We start from the raw sequence: 24,964 nt of genomic DNA, 5'->3' as shown, positions 1-24,964 counted from the left end.
CTCCATCCTCTCCTGTCTGCCCACCATCATCTCCTCCTCCTCCTCTTCCTCCTTCGCTTCTCCTTCTTCTTCCCATGGTGAGAATGTTTTTTTAAAAAACATTGCTCTAGGGGCTTCCCTGGTGGCGCAGTGGTTGAGAGTCCACCTGCCGATGCAGGGGACACGGGTTCGTGCCCCGGTCCGGGAGGATCCCACATGCTGCGGAGTGGCTGGGCCCATGAGCCATGGCCACTGAGCCGGCGTGTCCGGAGCCTGTGCTCCACAACGGGAGAGACCGCAACAGTGAGAGGCCCGCGTACCGCAAAAAAAAAAAAAAATTGCTCTACATTAACTAAATTAAAGGAGGACTTGCAAATAGGAATCTTCCAGCCACTTCATATTGAAGCACACTTTTTAATGCTCAGGTATTGAGAATTTTTTTTTCAGAAACTATTAGAAATGAAGATTTTTCTAATCAAGGCCTGTGTCATAGTCCTTGGAATCATAATAAAGATGTGGAAGCAGCCACTAGCATTTTTGAAGGGGTGAGTTTTCAGGAGAGGGGATTTCACCTTAGAAACGTTTCACCTGATTTCTTGAGTTCCAAATGTCCATATTACTCCCATATAAGCAACAGCATATATCCTATCATTTCATCAACACATGCATGGGGCTTTGGAGAACACAACGTCAGCACAGCAACTTCCGGATGGCAGGTATGTGTGTGTTTACAGGCCACCAGGGTGGAGAGAGAGACAACACACAAAATACAAAGTGACAAAGAAGGTGCGTAAGTGACGAGTGGAGGTCTGCGTTCCAAGTCTGGTCGGTCACAGCCTGGGGAGTTTTTATGGCCTATTCAAGGCTGTGGTGCAGACTAAACAAAGTTTCCTTTACTTTTACCATGACATCCTCAAAGACCAGGCCAGAGGGTGGGGAAGATGAAAGTGTACAGCCAACTCTACTCAAAAGAGAGGCTGCTGCTTCACGGTGAAAGCTCTGCTGCTGACCTTGGAGCCTCATCCCCAGGCCACCTCCCAAAACCCATCTCAGATGGAAAGTCAAGTCACGTGGGAATTTCTCTGCACATGCAGGGGTAGGGGGTGCTTCCAGAAATGGGGTTGAAACTCTCTCACAGGGGACAGGCAAGGATAGAGCAGGTCACAGTGGTACTTGGACAGTTTTCTCCCCAAACCCAGGCCAAGGAGGATGCACCTGAAAATGCTTAAGAGAGAGAGGGTGGTCTTTCTCGTCACACCAGCATTTGTCTTGATGCCAACTCAGCCTCTCCTAACGTTAGGTATCACCTTCCCCCTGGAGGAAAGATGGCCCGGGGGCAAAGGGTAACTAATCTCCCTCTTTATCCAGGGAGAGACTTATCAGCCTCCTCTTACATCAGAACAGGAGACTGCAGCTGTTGGATTGTCCAGGGAGCAGCATTTTGGCTTGAGAAATGTTCCAGTGGATGTGTTAGGATTTATCTACTGAGCTCACCCCAGGCACATCTGTTGAAGAACCTCACTCACATATCCTATTCTCCCAGCCAATGGCCTTCTCCCATGTTTTTCATATTTTTTTTTGTTAACATACTTGCTCGTTAGCAAAGTTATTTGGCTTGGAGGAAAACTGTGCCCCTTACAGCTCATCTTTTCCTCCTCTTGAGTCCTGTAGTCATGTCATATTTGAATTGTGATATACATCACTGTCATTTCCATAGCAATAGAAACAGCAGCCATTGTGAAAACAGGATTCACGATTCACTGAAAGAATAGAACTGAAAAGAACTTCAGGGAACTGCAGGTCCAGCCTTCTGTCATAGACAGGTATACAGCTAAGCAGACCAAGGACTGCTTTCAATCAGCATGCTCCACCCTCGTGAATAGCTCACCTTTCCTCGCTGTTCTGTAACTAGATGTCTGACCATGTCTCTCTTACACAAACTAGCCAAGAGCTTCAGAGGGCAAGGACCACGTCTTGTCCATCGTTTTCCCTCTAGCATTTTATCCAGTGTCTGAGAATCGTGGCTATTTCAATGAGTTTGTTGAATAATGAATATACTGTACATTGAGCCTATAATCAGCTTTACAGCCAAGATTTGTTCCTGGTGTGTCTAAGTATTTTCTGCTATAGTTTAAATATATTGAAACTCTGGCTTTACATGAAAGAAGTAAATTGTTCAAAGATATCCATGAAATAGATATTCATTCTAATGTCTAAGACAAGTTATTTATTCACCACCTGATTCTTTAATTGTCCTGCTTAAAAGTCAGCAAACTCTTTTTCTTCATAACAATCTATTTTCTGCTAGAACAATGTACTCTATTTCTCTTTGAAGTTTTAAATTCTAATTGAACTCAGAGCACTGAGTGAGGATTCTGAAACCTTCAGTTCTAGTTCTGCTTGTTGAGTGACCCACCTGCAAGATAAGCAACTGCTCTGAGCCTCAGTTTCCTCTTCCGTAAGATCCCTGCCTATTTCACAAGGGCTGTTGTGAGGGAAAAACTAAAATAACATATGTGAAAGCCTTTGAAATTCTTAGCTGTATACAAGTCGCAATTATTAGTGTTACTAAAATTATTCAGGTAGAGTGTACTTACTGCCGAACACAGCGGATCGCTTGCCCACCCAGTGGTTACCAGCGCAGAATGATGGTTTCCAGTCACAATCTTATGTCTGTTAAAGAAAACCAGAACCAGACAGTAGTTAAAGCAGTAAAGACAAATTTCATTCAGGAACTATTGCAATAGAGGAAAAGAGACCTCAGTATAGAACTGGGCTCAATTCCCAAAACAAGAAAAAGTGAGGATTTATAGCCAAGGAGAGGGCTGGGAGGGTTGATGGATGGAAAATTACTAAGGGAAGACATCAAGGATAGGGGGAATTCTTGCTTAACTGACCCAATGGGATTCTTGCTGCAGGCAGGTCAGGGTGATAAGATATCGAAGATGGGGGATTCTCTCTAAACTGACTTAACAGAATTCTTGCTAAAACTGGGCTATACAGGACCAGGAAGGACTGGGATAGGGATAGGGACAGGGCCCAAAGTTGAGGCCTAATGGAGAATAGGGTTCAGAGGCATCAACTAAAATTTGATCAAGAAGAGGGTCTTTGTCTCATTACTAACACTCAGCTTTAGCCTGTGGCTCTCCTCAGGTGTCTATTTTTGGCCATACTTGTGCCACTTCTCACCACCCCCCTTTTAAAAAAGAAAAAAAATATATATATATATATATATATGTTTCCTGGGCCCTAGTTTAGGCAACACATGTCACCCAGAGAGCCAACCATGAATTGAAATTTCAGAATTTGAATGACATTTTAAGCATTGTAAGCAAGATGGAATTCAGCCTTCCATCTCTTTGTAAATGGAACATGTAAATATGTAGGTTCTAATTTATAGACTGAGAAGTCGACATTTCAAACTTAATTTTCCTCAAAGCGGAAGCCACCTGGAGTACATTTTTTACTTCCAAAGATAATGTGTTGTTTTTCTGTAATGAACTTCTTTCTTCTTCTTTTTCACTATTTTAAAGTCTAGTATTATTTCCCCTAACCCAGCAAAATGACAGTTGATCAGATACAAACTGAAATTTTTATTTGCCAACTCCAATATTTCATTGAAAATTCCATAGTAACCCAGAGTCTTCATTTTCTGAACAGAGTCTCTGGGTTTTCCTTTAGACCTGGGCCCATAGATATTCCTAGTAAGGGTCCAAGAGCCCTGGAGTTGACCATTCATCAGCCTAATAGACGCAGATACATTGACAAGACAATTTTGGCTAAATGGCCACATACCTGTCAGTACCAATTTCAAACTTTTTAACCGAAGAGCCCTGTAAGACTTTGCCCATTTTCTTCCTGTGCCTCCTCTACCACTTCCATCAAGGAGGAATCTGTTTTTCTTTTCTTGCCATCATGTAGGGATTAGATTATGAGGAATCCATTTTCTCAGTCCCCCTCTTTTAACCTCATATATCCCAAATCATTCTTCTGCCTCCTTTAATCTGCATCTCTTTTCATGCTTTAACTTTTCTGATATTTCCCTTCATAAGCAGGCAATGCCTATACATTCGTCCCTCAGGTTTTTCTTGAGATCTGGGATTCTGCATTTTGCTGAGCCTCCTTTACAACGTTTGATTGAATCAACAACAGTGATAATAGCTATGAGACCCTGCTGTAGGCTGGAGGGTTGATGTAGTTGTTTTTAATCCTGATAACCCACAGGATATATATTATTATCTCTGCTTTACAAAGAAGCAGCAGAAAGCCCAGAGGAAATAAGGGAATCGATCAAGGTCACACCTACAGCTGGACAGATTAAGGAAACTGTTTTTGATTCCAATTTCTGTGTTATTTCTATTAAACTAAAGAGACTTGCTATCCCATTCAACTTCTCTTATGTCCCTGTTTCCATTCTTCTTCCCATGTTCCCCTTCTCTCAATTCACTACCAATCTTAACTCAACCATATAAGTGTTCAACACATTAACTTTCCTTTTTCTTCATTTTTATCCTACCTTCACCCTTCATTGAACCCCTCCCCAATTCCTTTCTTCATTTCCTCCCATAGGGATAATTCAGTTCCCCAAATTTACTCTTCCTTGAGGAATCACTGGATGAACGATATGAAATCTGGAGCAGATAGAGAGCAGACCCAGGTTTGGGGAAGCCTGAAGCATATATATCTTTATATATATATATCTTTAAAAGAAATAATGCAAAATTACTAATATAAAATTAGGTAGACATATAAGTATTTATTTAAAATGAGAAAAGAAATTACAACAAGCTACAAATTTACAAAGCTAGGAGAAATCACAAAATCCAGAAATTCAACATAATATCTTTATTAACTAAGAAAGTGACCCTCCAGAAAGCAGGCATAGAGGGAACTTACCTCAACATAATAAAGGCCATATATGACAAACCTACAGCCAACATCATTCTCAGTGTGAAAAACCGAAACCATTTCCTCTAAGATCAGTAACAAGACAAGGTTGCCCACTCTCACCACTATTATTCAACATAGTTTTGGAAGTTTTAGCCACAGCAATCAGAGAAGAAAAAGAAATAAAAGGAATCCAAATCGGAAAAGAAGAAGTAAAGCTGTCACTGTTTGCACATGACATGATACTATACATAGAGAATCCTAAAGACGCTACTAGAGAACTACTAGAGCTAATCAATGAATTTGGTAAAGTAGCAGGATACAAAATTAATGCCCAGAAATCTCTTGCATTCCTATACACTAATGATGAAAAATCTGAATGAGAAATTAAGGAAACACTCCCATTTACCAGTGCAACAAAAAGAATAAAATACCTAGGAAAAAACCTACCTAAGGAGACAAAAGACCTGTATGCAGAAAACTATAAGACACTGATGAAAGAAATTAAAGATGATACAAACAGATGGAGAGATATACCATGTTCTTAGATTGGAAGAATCAACATTGTGAAAATGACTCTACTACCCAAAGCAATCTACAGATTGAATGCAATCTCTATCAAACTACCAATGGCATTTTTCACAGAACTAGAACAAAAAATTTCACAATTTGTATGCAAACACAGAAGACCCTGAATAGCCAAGGCAATCTTGAGAAAGATAAATGGAGCTGGACACATCTGTACAATATTTTTTGTCCTACATCTTTTGGCTGTTAGTTTGTCTCTTCATATGACAAAAATATTGTAATATTATTTTCTATATAAAACCTTTTTAATTCAGAAAAAAATTAAATTCCTCTACAATAATTGTTCAAAATTTATTTTTCATACTTGATAGCTTAATATAGTTTATTTGGACTTAATAACTATTATTGGTAATGATATGCTAAGATGCTATTCAATACGCTGGAATGCATAGCACGTACAATGCTACATAAATGTCTTCTATAGCACAGCTTCAGCTTGTGCCCTACAAATGTAGAAATTCTGATGAATTTTATTTCATGTAGTGCTCATTAATAAAAAGAAGTGGTTGTATAGTGCTTTTACAATTGCCAGTACTGCATTTAGGAATATAATTTCATCAAGAAAGAAAACTTCCATTTTGTTTAAGCATTGATGAGAATTAAATTTATGGTTTACGATTTTTCACATCTACAGTGTGAGAGAATTTTCCACCCTAGCTTCTAGCTGTTCACATTTTAAACTGCTCCTCCTCCGCCTAACATGTTAGGCAGTGCTGGGCACTATGACTTTCTTCTTGCAGCTTCAAGTTAAAACACTGGGGGAATCATTTCAGTGAGCAGTATTTCTATGTTATTCCTACATGGGACAGCTAAAAAACTGTTCATGGAATAGATTACAAACCATAAACATATCTTACAAAACCCAAACTAAGTGAACCTTAACTCAACTTCCGCTTAGCTGGATCCCCAAAAATGCCCATAGCCCCTCCATTACCATCTAGTGTAAGAAGGACAGAGGGAAATTCAGAATGGAAAGAGGCAGTTGTCTTAACCAACTGCAGTTAAAATATCTTACCTTTGAAAATTTTACAAAAACTATGACCATATAAATACACTTATAGATCCCCTCTCAGAGCCCTGAAAGTGGTCTGTGCAAGCAAGAGGGACTCAAATATAAGTTTTATACCCTTCTAGGTATATCTGTCTCTGGCAGTTAGTCACCAAACCAGCTTCCCTAAACATTCTTCAAGACACTCTAGAATGAAAGGTATGCCCAACAAAATAAAAGCAGGGCTATCTAGCAAAATAAATATTTTAATAGAATTAAATCTTATTGATGGAGCTACTAAACCCAATAGACTTTAGACTATTTAGACTTTAGACTATATTTAGACTACTTTAGAGTCCTTGATTATAGACCATTTTATTGTTTTTTCATCTGTAGATAAATACCCATATAATATAGTAAGTGCTCAATACAAGTTTTGTAAATAAATGAATGAACAAATACATGAATTAATGAATGCTATTAAAAATCAAAATTTGTAAATATATCCATGGTAAGTAAAATACAGTGTGAGGTAGGAAAGATAGAGTGCCACATTCATAATCGTTGAAGCTGCAATGTCTGCCTCATACTTGTCAAATAAGTTGTAATTCAAATGATGGTTTTTTCAACAGAGATTGTTGTCTGAGAGTGAACAACAGTCTCTATCCAAATAAAAATGTTTTTAAGCACTCCTGGATGTGAATCCAATATGGAAATGGATTTGAAATAAACATTAAACATTTTTCCATCTGTTGCCTTGCTGAGTCACTGAAAAATATCCTCCTCAAATGTTCATATTTTCAGATTAATTGGTCCATGGCTGCCAGGCATGAAGAAGAAAGAAAATCTGAAACTCAGTAATTCCACTAAGTTGTAAAAGATGCACTACAGAGACACTGTTATTTGGGGATGAAGCTGTGGATTAACACTGGAGTCAAACCAGGGGAAACATTCCTAGGTTGTCAGAACATTTTATCCAACAATTAATCAAAATCAGCACATCCCAATAACTTTGATTAATTTTATGCTTAATTTTTTATCTCAAAACTTCTACCAAAATATATTTATATTACTAATCTCTAGAGGATCATCTTTTTAATGAGCAGCAGAAGTTTAAGGAAGAATTTGGAGTGAGGGAAGGAGAAGATAAAGGGGATAGAATAAGAGACAACTGGAGTAAATGATGAATGAGTGAGATTTCCAAAATAGCAACAAACAAGGAGAAGAGAAGACTTTAAAATAATCAAAGAAACTAGTACTCTTTCTCACATTTCAGTCATGCCTTTCCTCTGAGGAGTGTAGCACAAGCCAAAGAAGTTAGCTCCAATCTACTCAATGCTCAAAGAAACAACACAAAGTTGGTTTCCCTCCTGCACATTCCCACCTCTGGCTGCCTCCAGAATTACTATTCAGCACTAACTCCCCCACATTTAAAGGCAGCCTGAATCCTGAGACCACAATCCCAATTACAAGACCTTCATGCTACTTTTGTAGGCTGAATGTCATTCTGGGTCAACTGCACTTTAGCTTCACGGTATAGGGGTAAATATAAATGGGAAAAAGAAGCAAGCACTAGGGAATAATTGCAAAAATGTCTCTTAACAGAGGCAACACAATTTCTCTAACTAATAAGAATTTCAGCAATCCTAATCAAAATCCCAACAGAATGTTTTAGAAATCAAAACTAATTCCAAAACAAAATGTGTCAGGAAAAGCAAAAGGATCTAGTACAGCCAAAATAATTTTGGAAAAGAACAAAGTTGGGAGACTTGTAGGACCTAATTTCAAGACTTACTATAAAGGTACAATAGCCAAGACATCATGATATTTGTGAAAAGATGAACACATAATAAAAAAGATGTGGCATATATATAAAATGGAATATTACTCAGCCATAAAAAGAACCAAAGTTGAGTTATTTGTAATGAGGTGGATGGACCTAGAGACTGTCATACAGAGTGAAGTAAGTCAGAAAGTGAAAAACAAATACTGTATGCTAACACATATATATGGAATCTAAAAAAAAAAACCAAAAAGGTTCTGAAGAACCTAGGGGCAGGACAGGAATAAAGATGCAGATGTAGAGAAGGGACTTGAGGACATGGGGAGGAGGAAGGGTAAGCTGGGACGAAGTGAGACTGGCATGGACATATATACACTACCAAATGTAAAATAGATAGCTAGTGGGAAGCAGCCGCATAGCACAGGGAGATCAGTTCAGTGCTTTGTGACCACCTAGAGGGGTGAGATAGGGAGGGTGGGAGGGAGATGCAAGAGGGAGGGGATATGGGGATATATGTATATGTATAGCTGATTCACTTTGTTATAAAGCACAAACTAACACACCATTGTAAAGCAATTATACTCCAATAAAGATGTTAAAATAAAAAAAGATGAACACATAGGTCAATGGCACGAAATAGAGAGTCCAGCTATAGACCCATACATGTATGGTCAACTGGTTTTTACAAAGTGTCGGTAGATAAACAACACTCTCTTCAACAAACAGCCCTGGCACAATTGGATATCCAAGTGCAAAGAAATAAACTTTGACCCATACTTTGCTCCATGTACAAAAATTAACTTTAAAAATGCATAGGCTTAAGTGTAAAACATGAGACTATACAACTTCTAGGAGATAACATAGGGAAAATATTTATGACCTTGGTTTATGTAAGATTTCTTACATAGAACCAAAAATAAAAATAAAACCATGAATCATAAAAGAAGAAAAAAACTAATAAATTGGCTTTCATCAAAATTAAAAACATCTTCTCTGTGATTTTTTTGATTTTTTTTATTGACCTATAGTTGATTTACAATGTTGTGTAGCTTCAGGTGTACAGCTAAGGAGATTTTATATATACATACATATATATATATATATACACACACACACACACACACACACACACACACACACACACATACGTATCTTTTTTTTCAGATTCTTTTCCATTACAGGTTACTACAAGATATTGAATATAGTTCCCTGTTCTATACAGCAGGTCCTTGTTTTTTACCTATTTTATACATAGTAGTGTGTATATGTTACTCCCAAACTCCTTATTTATCCCACCCCACCCCCACTTTTCCCCTTTGGTAACCATAAGATTGTTTCCTATGTCTGTATGTCTGTGAGTCTGTTTCAGTTTTGTAAATAAGTTCATTTGTATCATTTTTTTGGGATTCCACAAATAATTGATATCATATGATATTTGTCTTTGTCTGACTTACTTCACTTAGTATGATAATCTCTAGGTTCATCCATGTTGCTGAAAATGGCATTATTTCATTCTTTTTTATGACTGCATAATATTCCATTATGTATGAGTGAGTGTGTGTGTGTGTATATACACACACATCTTCTTTATCCATTCATCTGTCAATGGACATTTAGGTTGCTTCCATGTCTTGGCTATTGTAAAGAGCGTTGCTATGAACACTGGGGTGCATGTACCTTTTCTAAATAGAGTTTTCATCTTTTCTGGATATATACCCAGGAGTGGGATTGCTGGATCATATGGTAGCTCTATTTTTAGTTTTTAAAGCAACATCCATACTATTCTCCACAGTGGCTGCACAAACTTAACATTACCACCAAGAAAAACATCTTCTCTTTGAATAATAAAGTTAAGAAAATGAAAAAATATGACATAAACTAGGAGAAAATATTTGCAAAACATATATCTGATAAAGGACTAATAATAAGAATATATAAGAATTCTTAATAAGAAAATTCAATAATAAGAAAACAACCTCATTTCTTTAAAAAAAGAGTAACATTATCAAGATGGCAACACAGATTATTCCCAACTTCAGTCCCCTTCATAAGAAGACCAACTAGCAACTGTCCATAGACAAGACACCACTGTAAATATCCCAGACCACGGAAGTGAGGCTGAAGCACCCCCTTGGACCACAGAGACTGAGAAGGGTAGGAGGAGCAGCTACACTCTGACTGCATTGCCCCTCACCCAGGCCAGAATAGCACTGCACTGAGGGGACCCCCCCCCAGGCCTTTGGTTTCTCCAGTGGGAAAAGGAGAGCCCAAGATGGACATTCAGCTCCACATGTGTTGTGGGTCCTTTCCCAGGAGGCCCATTTTGGTGTCACTTCACAGGAATCACAGGGGAAATCTGCAGGGCTTGCCCACTGGAGATCAGACTGTGATGAAGTAGAGGGCAGGGCTTACAGCAACCAGGGTTCAGATCTTGGTAGATCAAGTTCCTTCTCACAGCAGTGCCCAATTAGAGATCCCAGCCAACTGCTCATTTACAGAGCCAAGCCAGTGCCCTCATTTGGCCAGGAAAATTGGTGTGCAGTTCTGTCTGATTCAGGATCCAAAACAATGAGCCTATCTGGGCTTGGAGCCTATGCTGCCACACCACCCAGGCAAGGAAGCTAATTCATAGCCCCACACATCACTAGGTGCAGACTTCACCCTGACTGACCAGGAAACCTGGGGGGAGAACTTGGGAAGCAATGTAGCCCAGCAGCACGTGAGCAGAGAGCCCAGCCAGTGGTTCTGCCTGTCTACAGAGCTCAGCTGGTGGCTCTGTCTGGCCAGGGAGCTCAGCGCACAGTTCTGCATGATTTGGGTTCCTGGTCAGCAAGCCATGCTGGGCTTGGAGCATGTTCTGTTGCTCCACCCAGGCAGTGAATTAGGTTCATGGCCCTACCTACTGTTAAACATAGCCCTCAGTCTCACCCAATGAGGAAGCCTTACCAAGGTACCCAGGAGGCTACACCTTATAACCAGCTGCAGAGTCACCCAAGCAGAGAGCCCAGCCAGAAGCTCTTCCCATCTGCAAAGCTTAGCTGTTGGCCCTATCTGACCAGTGAACAGTTCTACCTGATTCTGTTCCCCAGCCAGTGAGCCATGCCAGCCATGGAATCTGTTATATGGCTCCACTCGAGCTGGGAAACAAATCTGAAGCTCTGCCTAGGGCTAAATATACCCTCCAGTCCCACCTGGCCACAAATCCTAACCAGAGCACCTGGAAGCTGTATAGCCCTCTATAGCCTCACGAACATTGTCAATTGAGCAGAGAGCCCAGCCAGTGGCCCTACCCATTGGCGGAGCTGAGCCAGTGGTCCCATCTTGCCAGGAAGTTTGGTGGGCAGCCCTGTCAGATTCAGGGCCCCAGACATTGAGCAGTAATATCCATGGAATATATTCTACAGTCCTGCTTGCACAGGAAAGCAAGCTCAAAGCCCTGCCCAACTGCCAAGTATAGCATCCAGTCCTACCTGACTAGGAAGCCCAACTAGAGAATCCGTGCAACCATGGAGTCCATCATATAGCCTAGCTAAGACCGAGAACTAAACCAGCAGTCCTATCCAGCTATTCCCAGCCAGCAGCACTTCCCTGGGCTTTAGTGCGTGGGCAGTGACTTCACCAAATAGAGACACCACCCCAATAGCAAGCCCCACCTGCCCAAAGACACTGCCAGCTGACCAGTCCAGAACCCCAAGCAGAACTGACTAGTGAAGGATTGTCTCTGCCAAAGTGAACCTGTAAGGTCTGGAGGAGGGGTGTACTTATCCAAATGTCCAGATACCAATGCAAGGAGTCAAGGATGACAACGAATCAGGTAAACATGAAACCACCAAAAGAAACTAATAAAGCGCCAATAACAGACCATAAAGAAATGAAGATCTATAAACTGTCTGATAAAGAATTCAAAAAAACCTCTTAAGAAGTTTAGTGAACTACAAGAGCTGAAAAATACAATGACTGACTTGAAGACTTGAATAGAGAGCTTCAACAATAGATTGACCAAGCAGGATAAATAATCAGAGAACTAGAAGAAAGATCATTTGAAATTATCCAGTCAGAGGAGAAAAAAAGAATGAAAAAGAGTGATGCAAGCCTATGAAACTTGAGGAACAGTATCAGGAAAACAATATTCATGTTTTGGGAATCCCAGAAGGACTAGAGTAAGAGAAAGGGAACAAAAACGATATTTAACTCAATAATGGCCAAAAACTTTCCAAACCTGGGGAGAGTAAAAGACATCCAGATTCATGAGGTCCAGAGAAACCCAAATAGTTTGAACTTAAAAATGGCTACAGGAAGACATATTAAATTGTCAAAGGTCACAGACAAAGAGAGAAATATGAAAGTATAAGAGAAAAGTGACATGTCACATACAAGGGAAATTCCACACACCACCGCTGCCCCCAGCCCCAATAAGAGTATGTGTAGATTTCTCAACAGAAAATTTTCAGGTCAGGAGAGAATGAAAGGATATATTCAAAATATTAACATATAAAACTGTCAACCAAGAATACAATACCTGGCAAAGCTATCCTTCAGAAATTAAGGAGAGATAAAGACTTTTCCAAACAGACAAAAGCTGAGGGAATTTATCACCACTAGACCTGCCTCACAAGAAATGCTAAAAGGAGTTCTTCAGGAAGACATAAAAGGATACTAATAAACATAAAAACATATGAATGCAGGTGTAAAACTCACTGGTAATAGTAAATATATACTAAAAGTCAGATTCTCTAAAACTGTGACGGTGGTGCATAATTCACTTGCAACTCTAGTTGAAGAGTTAGAAAAAAAAATGTGGTAAAAATAACCATAACTGCAATAATTTTTCATTGGATATGCAAAATAAAAATGTGTAAACTGTAACTACAATAACCTAAAATGTGAGTAGGTTGGGGAAAGAATAGTGTAAAGTTTAGAAATGCTATTAAAGTTAAGTTGTTATCAGCTTAAAATAGGATGTTATATATATATATATTTTTTTACATTTTCTTATTAGTTTCTCCTTTATAACAAAGTGAATCAGTCATACATATATATCTGTTCCCACATCCCTTCCCTCTTGTGTCTCCCTCCCTCCCAGCCTCCCTATCCCACCCCTCCAGGCGGTCACAAAGCACCGAGCTGATCTCCCTGTGCTCTGCAGCTGCTTCCCACTATCTATCTACCTTATGTTTGGTACTGTATATATGTCCATGCCTCTCATTCACTTTGTCACAGCTTACCCTTCCCCCTCCCCATATCCTCAAGTCCATTCTCAAATAGGTCTGTGTCTTTATTCCTGTTCTACCCCTAGGTTCTTCATGACATTTTTTTTCTTAAATTCCATATATATGTGTTAGCATATGGTATTTGTCTTTCTCTTTCTGACTTACTTCACTCTGTATGACAGACTCTAGGTCTATCCACCTCATTACAAATAGCTCAGTTTCGTTTCTTTTTATGGCTGAGTAATATTCCATTGTATATATGTGCCACATCTTCTTTATCTATTCATCTGATGATGGACACTTAGGTTGTTTCCATCTCTGGGATATTGTGAATAGAGCTGCAATGAACATTTTGGTACATGTCTCTTTTTGAATTATGGTTTTCTCAGGGTATATGCCTAGTAGTGGGATTGCTGGGTCATATGGTAGTTCTATTTGTAGTTTTTTAAGGAACCTCCATAATGTTCTCCATAGTGGCTGTACCAATTCACATTCCCACCAGCAGTGCAAGAGTGTTCCCTTTTCTCCACACCCTCTCCAGCATTTATTGTTTCTAGATTTCTTCATGATGGCCATTCTGACTGGTGTGAGATGATATCTCATTGTAGTTTTGATTTGCATTTCTCTAATGATTAATGATGTTGAGCATTCTTTCATGTGTTTGTTGGCAGTCTGTATATCTTCTTTGGAGAAATGCCTATTTAAATCTTCTGCCCATTTTTGGATTGGGTTGTTTGTTTTTCTGATATTGAGCTGCAGGAGCTGCTTATAAATTTTGGAGATTAATCATTTGTCAGTTGCTTCATTTGCAAATATTTTCTCCCATTCTGAGGGTTGTCTTTTGGTCTTGTTTATGGTTTCCTTTGCTGTGCAAAAGCTTTGAAGTTTCATTAGGTCCCATTTGTTTATCTTTGTTTTTATTTCCATTTCTCTAGGAGGTGGGTCAAAAAGGATCTTGCTGTGATTTATGTCATAGAGTGTTCTGCCTATGTTTTCCTCTAAGAGTTTGATAGTTTCTGGCCTTACATTTAGGTCTTTAATCCATTCTGAGCTTATTTTTGTGTATGGTGTTAGGGAATGATCTAATCTCATACTTTTACATGTCCCTGTCCAGTTTTCCCAGCACCACTTATTGAAGAGGCTGTCCTTTCTCCACTGTAAATTCCTGCCTCTTTTATCAAAGATAAGTTGACCATATGTGCATGGGTTTATCTCTGGGCTTTCTATCCTGTTCCATTGATCTATATTTCTGTTTTTGTGCCAGTACCACACTGTCTTGATTACTGTAGCTTTGTAGTATAGTCTGAAGTCAGGGAGCCTGATTCCTCCAGCTCCGTTTTTCGTTCTCAAGATTGCTTTGGCTATTCGGGGTCTCTTGTTTTTCCAAACAAATTTTGAAATTTTTTGTTCTAGTTCTGTGAAAAATGCCAGTGGTAGTTTGATAGGGATTGCATTGAATCTGTAGATTGCTTTGGGTAGTAGAGTCATTTTCACAATATTGATTCTTCCAATCCAGGAGCATGGTATATCTCTCCATCTATTTGTATCATCTTTAATTTCTTTCATCAGTGTTTTATAATTTTCTGCATACAGGTCTTTTGTCTCCTTAGGTAGGTTTATTCCTAGATATTTTATTCTTTTTGTTGCAATGGTAAATGGGAGTGTTTTCTTGATTTCACTTTCAGATTTTTCATCATTAGTGTACAGGAATGCCAGAGATTTCTGTGTATTAATTTTGTATCCTGCTACTTTACCAAATTCACTGAATAGCTCTAGTAGTTTTCTGGTAGCATCTTTAGGATTCTCTACGTATAGTATCATGTCATCTGCAAACAGTGACAGCTTTACTTCTTCTTTTCCAATTTGGATTCCTTTTATTTCCTTTTCTTCTCTGATTGCTGTCGCTAAAACTTCCAAAACTAAGTTGAATAATAGTGGTGAGAGTGGGCAGCCTTGTCTTGTTCCTGATCTTAGTGGAAATGGTTTCAGTTTTTCACCATTGAGGACGATGTTGGCTGTGGGTTTGTCATATATGGCCTTTATTATGTTGAGGAAAGTTCCCTCTATGCCTACTTTCTGCAGGGTTTTTATCATAAATGGGTGTTGAATTTTGTCGAAAGCTTTCTCTGCATCTATTGAGATGATCATATGGTTTTTCTCCTTCAACTTGTTAATATGGTGTATCACATTGATTGATTTGCATATATTGAAGAATCCTTGAATTCCTGGAATAAACCCCACTTGATCATGGTGTGTGATCCTTTTAATGTGCTGTTGGATTCTGTTTGCTAGTATTTTGTTGAGGATTTTTACATCTATGTTCATCAGTGATATTGGCCTGTAGTTTTCTTTCTTTGTGACATCCTTGCCAGATTTTGGTATCAAGGTGATGATGGCCTCGTAGAATGAGTTTGGGAGTGCTCCTCCCTCTGCTATATTTTGGAAGAGTTTGAGAATGATAGGTGTTAGCTCTTCTCTAAATGTTTGATAGAATTCGCCTGTGAAGCCATCTGGTCCTGGGCTTTTGTTTGTTGGAAGATTTTTAATCACAGTTTCAATTTCAGTGCTTGTGATTGGTCTCTTCATATTTTCTATTTCTTCCTGAGTCAGTCTTCGCAGGTTGTGCATTTCTAAGAATTTGTCCATTTCTTCCAGGTTGTCCATTTTATTGGCATAGAGTTGCTTGTAGTAATCTCTCATGATCTTTTGTATTTCTGCAGTGTCAGTTGTTACTTCTCCTTTTTCATTTCTAATTCTATTCATTTGAGTCTTCTCCCTTTTTTTCTTGATGAGTCTGGCTAATGGTTTGTCAATTTTGTTTATCTTCTCAAAGAACCAGCTTTTAGTTTTATTGATCTTTGCTATCATTTCCTTCATTTCTTTTTCATTTATTTCTGATCTGATCTTTATGATTTCTTTCCTTCTGCTAACTTTGGGGGTTTTTTGTTCTTCTTTCTCTAATTGCTTTAGGTGCAGGGTCAGGTTGTTTACTCGAGATGTTTCCTGTTTCTTAAGGTGGGATTTTATTGCTATAAACTTCTCCCTTAGAACTGCATTTGCTGTGTCCCATAGGTTTTGGGTCATCGTGTCTCCATTGTCATTTGTTTCCAGGTATTTTTTTATTTCCTCTTTGATTTCTTCAGTGATCACTTTGTTATTGAGTAGTGTATTGTTTAGCCTCCATGTGTTTGTATGTGATGTCTAGTCTCATAGCATTGTGGTCGGAAAAGATACTTGATACAATTTCAGTTTTCTTAGATTTACCAAGGCTTGATTTGTGACCCAAGATATGATCTATCCTGGAGAATGTTCCATGAGCACTTGAGAAAAATGTGTATTCTGTTGTTTTTGGATGGAATGTCCTATAAATATCAATTAAGTCCATCTTGTTTAATGTATCATTTAAAGCTTGTGTTTCCTTATTTATTTTCATTTTGGATGATCTGTCCATTGGTGAAAGTGAGGTGTTAAAGTCCCCTACTATGATTGTGTTACTGTCGATTTCTCCTTTTATGGCTGTTAGTATTTGCCTTATGTATTGAGGTGCTACTATGTTGGGTGCATAAATATTTACAATTGTTATATCTTCTTCTTGGTTCGATCCCTTTATCATTATGTAGTGTCCTTCTTTGTCTCTTCTAATAGTCTTTATTTTAAAGTCTATTTTGTCTGATAAGAGAATTGCTACTCCAGCTTTCTTTTGATTTCCATTTGCATAGAATATCTTTTTCCATCCCCTTACTTTCAATCTGTATGTGTCTCTAGGTCTGAAGTGGGTCTCTTGTAGACAGCATATATATGGGTCTTGTTTTTGTATCCATTCAGCCAGTCTGTGTCTTTTGGTGGGAGCATTTAGTCCATTTATGTTTAAGGTAATTATTGATATGTATGTTCCTATTCCCATTTCCTTAATTGTTTTGGGTTCGTTATTGTAGGTATTTTCCTTCTGTTGTGTTTCTTGCCTAGAGAAGTTCCTTTAGCATTTGTTGTAAAGCTGGTTTGGTGGTGCTGAACTCTCTCAGCTTTTCCTTGTCTGTAAAGGTTTTAATTTCTCCATCAAATCTGAATGAGATCCTTGCTGGGTAGAGTAATCTTGGTTGCAGGTTTTTCTCCTTCATCACTTTAATTATGTCCTGCCACTCCCTTCTGGCTTGTAGAGTTTCTGCTGAGAGATCAGCTGTTAACCTGATGGGGATTCCCTTGTGTGTTATTTGTTGTTTTTCCCTTGCTGCTTTTAATATGATTTCTTTGTGTTTAATTTTTGACAGTTTGATTAATATGTGTCTTGGCGTATTTCTCCTTGGATTTATTCTGTATGGGACTCTCTGTGCCTCCTGGACTTGATTAACTATTTCCTTTCCCATATTAGGGAAGTTTTCAATTATAATCTCTTCAAATATTTTCTCAGTCCCTTTCTTTTTCTCTTCTTCTGGAACCCCTATAATTCGAATGTTGGTGCATTTAATGTTGTCCCAGAGGTCTCTGAGACTGTCCTCTGTTCTTTTCATTCTTTTTTCTTTATTTTGCTCTGCAGCAGTTATTTCCACTATTTTATCTTCCACCTCACTTATCCGTTCTTCTGCCTCAGTTATTCTGCTATTGATCCCATCTAGAGTATTTTTCATTTCATTTATTGTGTTTTTAATCGATGCTTGATTCATCTTTAGTTCTTCTAGGTCCTTGTTAACTGTTTCTTGCATGTTGTCTATTCTATTTCCAAGATTTTGGTTCTTGGAAATAGAATCTTGGATCAGCTTTACTATCATTACTCTGAATTCTTTTTCAGGTAGACTGCCTATTACCTCTTCATTTGTTAGGTCTGGTAGGTTTTTATCTTGCTCCTTCACCTGCTGTGTGTTTTTCTGTCTGCTCATTTTGATTATCTTCCTGTGTTTGGGGTCTCCTATTTGCAGGCTGCAGATTCGTAGTTCCCGTTGTTTTTGGTGTCTGTCCCCAGTGGCTAAGGTTGTTTTAGTAGGTTGTGTAGGCTTCCTGTTGGGGGGGACTAGTGCCTGTGTTCTGGTGGTTGAGGCTCGATCTTGTCTTTCTGGTGGACAGGTCCACGTCTGGTGGTGTGTTTTGGGGTGCCTGTGGTCTTACTATGTTTTTAGGCAGCCTCTCTGATAATGGGTGGGGTTGTGTTCCTGTCTTGCTAGCTGCTTGGCATAGGGTGACCAGCACTGTAGCTTGCTGGTCGTTGACTAAAGCTGAGTGTTGGTGTTGAGATGGAGATCTCTGGGAGATTTTCACCGCTTGATATTATGTGGAGCTGGGAGGTCTCTTGTGGACCCGTGTCCTGAAGTTGGCTCTCCCACTTCAGAGGCACAGCACTGATTCCTGGCTGCAGCACCAAGAGCCTTTCATCTACCCGGCTCGGAATAAAAGGGAGAAAAAGTAGAAAGAAAGAATTAGTAGAAGTAAGAAAGAGAGAAAGAAAGGAAGAAGGAAAGAAAGGAAGGAAGGAAGGAAGAAAGGAGGGAGGGAGGAAGGATGGAAAGAAAGAAAGAAAGGAGGGAGGGAGGGAGGAAAGAAAAAGAAAGTTAAAGGAAGAAGGGAGGGAGGGAGGAAGGAAAGAAAAAGAAAGAGTGAAAGGAAGAAGCGAGGGAGGGAGGGAGGAAAGAAAGGAAGAAAGAAAAAAGAAAGAAAGAAAGAAGGAAAGAAACAGGAGGGAGGGAGGAAGGAAAGAAAGAGAAAGAAAGAAAGGGGGGCGGAGGGAGGGAGGGAGGGAAGGTAGGAAAAAAGAGAGAAGATAAAGTAAAATAGAATAAAGTATAAAGTATAGTAGTGTTATTAAAATAAAAAAGTAATTATTGAAAAAAAAACGGACAGATAGAACCCTGGGACATATGGTGGAAGCAAAGCTATACAGAGAAAATCTCACACAGAAGCATACACATACACATTCACAAAAAGAGAACAGGGGGAACAAATCGAAAATCTTGCTCTCAAAGTCCACCTCCTCAATTTGGGATAATTCGTTGTAAAAAGAGGAAAAGGGGAAACAGTCTGAAATCTTGCTCTCAAAGTCCACCTCCTTAATTTGGGATAATTTGTTGTAAAAAGAGGAAAAGGGGAAAAAATCTTAAATCTTGTCCTCAAAGTCCACCTCCTCAATTTGGGATGATTCGCTGTCCATTCATGCACTCCACAGACGCAGGGCACATCAAGCGGACCGTGGAGCTTTAATCCGCTGCCTCCAAGGCTGCACAGAGAAATTTCCCTGTCTCTTCTCTGCTCTCACAGATCCCAGGTCTCAGCCTTGGCCCTGGCCCCGCCTCTGCGCGTAAGTCGCCGGAGGGCGTCCGTTCTTCTCTCAGACAGGACGGGTTTAAAGGGGCCGCTGATTCGGGGGCTCTGGCTCACTCAGGCCAAGGGGAGGGAGGGGCACACATTGCGGGGTGGGCCGGCGGCGGCAGAGGCCGGCGTGACGTTGCACCAGCCCGAGGCGCTCCGTGCACTTTCCCGGGGAAGCCGTCCCTGGGTCCCGGGACCCCGGCAGTGGCGGGCTGCACAGGCTCCCCGGAAGGAGTGGTGGACAGTGACCTGCGCTCGCACAGAGGCCTTGTGGCGGCAGCAGCAGCAGCCCCAGCGTCCCACGCCAGTCTCCGGGGTCCACGCCTTTAGCCGCGGCTCGCGCCCATCTCTGGAGCTTCTTTAAGCAGCGCTCTTAATGCCCTCTCCTCGCGCACCAGGAAACAAAAGGGAAGAAAAAGTCTCTTGCCTCTTCGGCAGCTCCAGACTTTTTCCCCGGACTCCCTCCGGGCTAGCCGTGGTGCACTAACCCCTTCAGGCTCTCTTCCTGCCGCCAGCCCCAGTCCTCTCCCTGCACTCCGACTGAAAGCCGATACCCGAGCCTCAGCTCCCAGCCCCGCCCGCCCCAGCGGCCGAGCAGACAAGCCTCTCGGGCTGGAATGTGCCTGAGGGCACCGATCCTCTGTGCGGTAATCTCTCCGCTTTGCCCTCCACACCCCTGTTGCTGTGCTCTCCTCTGCTACTCGGAAGCTTTCCCCCTCCGCCACCCGCAGTCTCCGCCTGCGAAGGGGCTTCTAGTGTGTGGAAACCTTTCCTCCTTCATGGCTCCCTCCCACTGGTGCAGGTCCCGTCCCTATCCTTTTGTCTCTGTTTATTCTTTTTTCTTTTGCCCTACCCAGGTATGTGGGGAGTTTCTTGCCTCTGGGGGGGTCTGAGGTCTTCTGTCAGCGTTCAGTAGGTGTTCTGTAGGAGTTGTTCCACGTGTAGATGAATTTCTGATGTATCTGTGGGGAGGAAGGTGATCTCTGCGTCTTACTCTTCCGCCATCTTCCTCCATCTCCGGATGTTATATATTTTATGTGAGCCTCATAGCACCACAAAGGAAAAACCTGTAGTAGTTACACAAAAGATTATGATAAAGGTGTCAAAGCATACTGCTTCAAGGAATCACCAAATCACAAAAGAAAAGAGCAAACAGGAAGCAAGGAACAAAGGATCTACAAAACATTCAGAATACAATTAACAAAATGACAATAGTAAATCCTTAGCTATCAGTTGTTACTTTAAATGTAAATATACTAAATTATGCCATCAAAAGACAGAATGGATGAATAATTTTTTTTAAAAAACCAACAATATGCTTCCTACTAAAGATACACTTTAGCTTTAAGACAAACACAGTGAGAGTGAAAGGATTGCAATGATATTTCAAGCAAATGGTAACCAAAAGCAAGTGGGGGTAGCTATATTCACATTAGACAAAATAGACTTTAAGCTAAAAATGGTGAAAAGAGACAAAGAAGATCATTATATAATGAAAAGGGGGCCAATTTATTAAGAATATATGACAATTTTAAATATTTAAGCACTCAACATTGGAGCACCTAAATATATAAAGCAAATGTTAAACAGACCTAAAAGAAGACATAAACAGCAATACAATAATAGTTGGGGAGCTTAATATCCCACTCTTGACAATGGATACATTATCCTGATGGAGAATCAATAAGGAAACAGAAGATTTGAGCAATGCTATAGACCAAATGGACCTATCCAGAACATTCCATCTTACAAACAGCAGAACACACATTCTTCTCAAGCATACGTGGAATATTTTCTAGAATAGATCATGGTAGGCCACAATCAAATCTTAGCAAATTTAAGAAGACTGAAATCATACCAAGTATCTTTTCTGACCACAGTAATATGAAACTAGAAATCAATAACAGGAGGAGAACTGGAAAAATCACAAAATATGGAAATTAACACACTCTTGAACAGCCAATAGCTCAAGGAAGAAATTAAAAGGAAAAATTTTAAAGCATCTTGAGACTTAAAAAAATGGAAACACAATATACCAAAACTTACTGGATGAAGCAAAAGCAGAAATAAGAACATTTATAGTGATAAACACATACATTAAGAAAAAAGAGAGTTTTCAAATAAACAAGCTAACTTTACACCTCAAGGTAGTAGAAATAGAAGAACCAACTAAGCCCAAAGTTAGCAGAAGGAAGGAAATAATAAAGATTAGAGCAGAAATAAAAAGAGAGAGAATGTGAGAACAATAGAAAAGAAAAACAAAACCAAGAGTTGGCTCTTTGGAAAGATAAAAATATAAACAAACCTTTAGCTAGACTAAGCAAGAAAAAAAGAGAGGACCCAAATAAATAAAATAATAAAAGATAAATAAAATTATAACTGATACCACAGAAATACGAAGGATCATGAGAGACTACTATGAAGAACTATATGCCAACAAATTGGACAACCTAGAAGAAATGGCTAAATTCCTGGAAACGTACAATATGCCAAGACTGAATCATGAAGGAATAGAAAATTCAAACAGACCAATAACGAGTAAGGAGAGTGAAATAGCAATCAAAAACCTCACAAAAGAAAAAGCTCAGGACAAGATGGTTTCACTGGTGAATTCTACCAAATATTTACAGAAGAATTAATGTCAATTCTTCTCAGACTCTGCCAAAAATTTGAAGAGGAGGCAACATTCCCAAAGTCATTCTATGAAGCCACCATCACCCTGATACCAAAACCAGACAAGAATACTACAAGAAAAGAAAATGACAGCCAATGTCCCTGATGAATATAGATGAAAAAATTCTCAACAAAATACCAGTTAACCAAATTCAATAGCACATTAAAAAGATCATATACCATGATTAAGAGGGATTGATCCTTGAGATGCAGGAATGGTTCAAGATACACAAATCAATAAATGTAATATATCACATTAATCAAATAAAAGATAAAAATCATAAGGTCATCTCAATAGTTGCAGAAAAAGCATTTGAAAAACTTCAACATCTACTCATGATAAAAAAAATCTCTCAATAAATTGATATAGAAGAAACATGCCTCGACATAATAAAGGCCATATATGACATGTCCACAACTAACATAGAGTTGGTGAAGGTTGAAACCTTTTCCTCTAAGATTGGGAAGAAGACAAGGTTACCCACTCTCACCACTCCTATTCAACAAGTACGGGAAGTCCTAGCCAGAAAAATCAGGCAAAAAATAAAATAAAATAAATAAGAGCATCAGAACTGGAAATAAGCAAAATTATCTCTATTTTCAGATGACATGATTTTACATGTAGAAAATCCTAAAGATCTTACAAAAAGAAAACTGTTAAAACTAAGAAATGAATTTAGTAAAGTTGCAAGATGCAAAATCAACAAACAAAAATCAGCTGTGTTTCTATACATTAGCAATGAATTATCTAAAAAAGAAATTTTTAAAAATCCCAATAGTATCAAAAACAATAAAATACTTAGGAATAAATTTAACTAAGGAGGTGAAAGATCTCTACATTAATAACTATAAGATGTTAATGAAAGAAATTGAAGACACAAATAAATCAAAAGATATCCTATATTCATGTATTGAAATAATTGATATTGTTAAAATGTTCATACAACCTGAAGCCACCTATAGATTCAATGCAAGCCCTAACAAGACTCCAATATCATTTTTCACAGAAATAAAGAAAACAGAAGCAAGGAGTGGGGAGTGGGAGAATTGAGCGGAAGCGATCAAAAGGTACAAACTTCCAGTTATAAGGTTATGTACAGTGTGATGACTATCGCTAATCGTACTGTATTGTACATTTGAAAGTTGCTAAGCGAGTAGATCTTGAAAGTTCTCATCATAGGAAAAAGAATTTTGTAACTGTGTGAGATGATGAATGTTAATTAAACTTATTGTGGTTACCATTTTGCAATACATACATATATCAAATCATTATGTTGTATACCTTAAAATTATATCAATTATTTATTTATGTTGTACACCTTAAACTTCTCAATAAAGCTGGAAAAAAATTTTAAACTCAAAAAATATTTTTAATAAATAAATAAAAAGAAAGTAACAGGATGTTGACTTAAAGAAAATGCACAACATGAGAGTTGCGAGTTAAGTTTTCTTTGGGGCAAAATGAGGACTGCAGCCTGGGAGACAGCGTTTCAGATAACTGAGAAACTGCTCCGAGGAGGCGAGGGGAGGAGCCAGGATATAGAGGAGTTTTGCAGAAAAGAGCAGGTAGTTGGAAGTCAAAAGATTATTGTTAGCTCTTGGAGGAAGACGCGGTCGCCACTGCAGCAGAGCCTTGGGCCACCCACTCATGCTCCTGACTCACCGCTGTTCGCCCTCGCTGAGGAACAAGTCGGTCAGGAAGCCATACCACATCCATGGCTTTTACAGATACCGGAAAGACTCCCGTGGAGCCCAAGTTGGCGATTCACCAGATTCGAATCACCCTCATCAGCCGCAACTTGAAGTCTTTGGAGAAGGTATGTGCTGACCTCATCAGAGGCGCAAAGGAAAAGAATCTCAAGGTGAAAGGACGGGTTCGGATGCCTACCAAGACTCTGAGAATAACTACAAGGAAAACTCCTTGTGGTGAAGGTTGATGGGATCGTTTCCAGATGAGGATCCACAAGCGACTTATTGACCTGCACAATCCTCTGAGATTGTCAAGCACATCACTTCTAGCAGTATTGAGCCACGAGTCGAGGTTGAAGTCACTCACCACTGCAGATGCTTAAATCAACATTTTTAATAAACTGATAATCAGTTGTCAAAAAAAAAAAGATTATTGTTAAATAAAGAAAACCAGATATCTCAAGTTAAGGAATTTAGTGCTTTTCTGTGTATGGGAAGATACAAGAGTCTGGGCTCACTGAAATCATTCCTTTGATATGCACCTTAGCTATCTGGGGCCTGTATTTTCACACCCTGAGTTTCCACAGGGCTCGCCACAGGGAGTGGCTGCAGTCTGATGGCTGCTAGGTGGCAGGTATTCTTTACAGCCCTGAGTTTCCTCAGGACTCACCAGCTCACGTTGTAGGGCTGCAATCATTGGTGACTATGACATCCTTTGTTTATTGATATGGCAGGAAATATTCCATTTATAAATATTCCATTCCATTTATAAATATTCCATTTATCAAGGAAAATATTTGAACAAGATACCAAAGAAGATACATGGAGCAAATACATGAAAAAAATGCTTAATATCATTCGTTATTAGGGAAA

The 24,964-nt window shown here is 39.3% G+C and overlaps 1 pseudogene across 1 annotated transcript; it reads left to right on the top strand.

The window, feature by feature from the left end:
- The first annotated feature begins 24,117 nt into the window (after positions 1-24,117).
- LOC308630021 (small ribosomal subunit protein uS10-like) lies at positions 24,118-24,488 on the top strand (annotated as a pseudogene). Its single transcript has one exon. The product of its transcript is annotated as a small ribosomal subunit protein uS10-like (transcript).
- Positions 24,489-24,964: the final 476 nt, after the last annotated feature.

This window comes from Mesoplodon bidens, assembly GCF_964165515.1.
Source record: "Mesoplodon bidens genome assembly, chromosome: 16".
NCBI classification, from domain to species: domain Eukaryota; kingdom Metazoa; phylum Chordata; class Mammalia; order Artiodactyla; family Ziphiidae; genus Mesoplodon; species Mesoplodon bidens.
The sequence above is the reverse complement of the archived record's forward strand: the minus strand, read 5'-3'. Positions and strand labels throughout refer to the sequence as shown.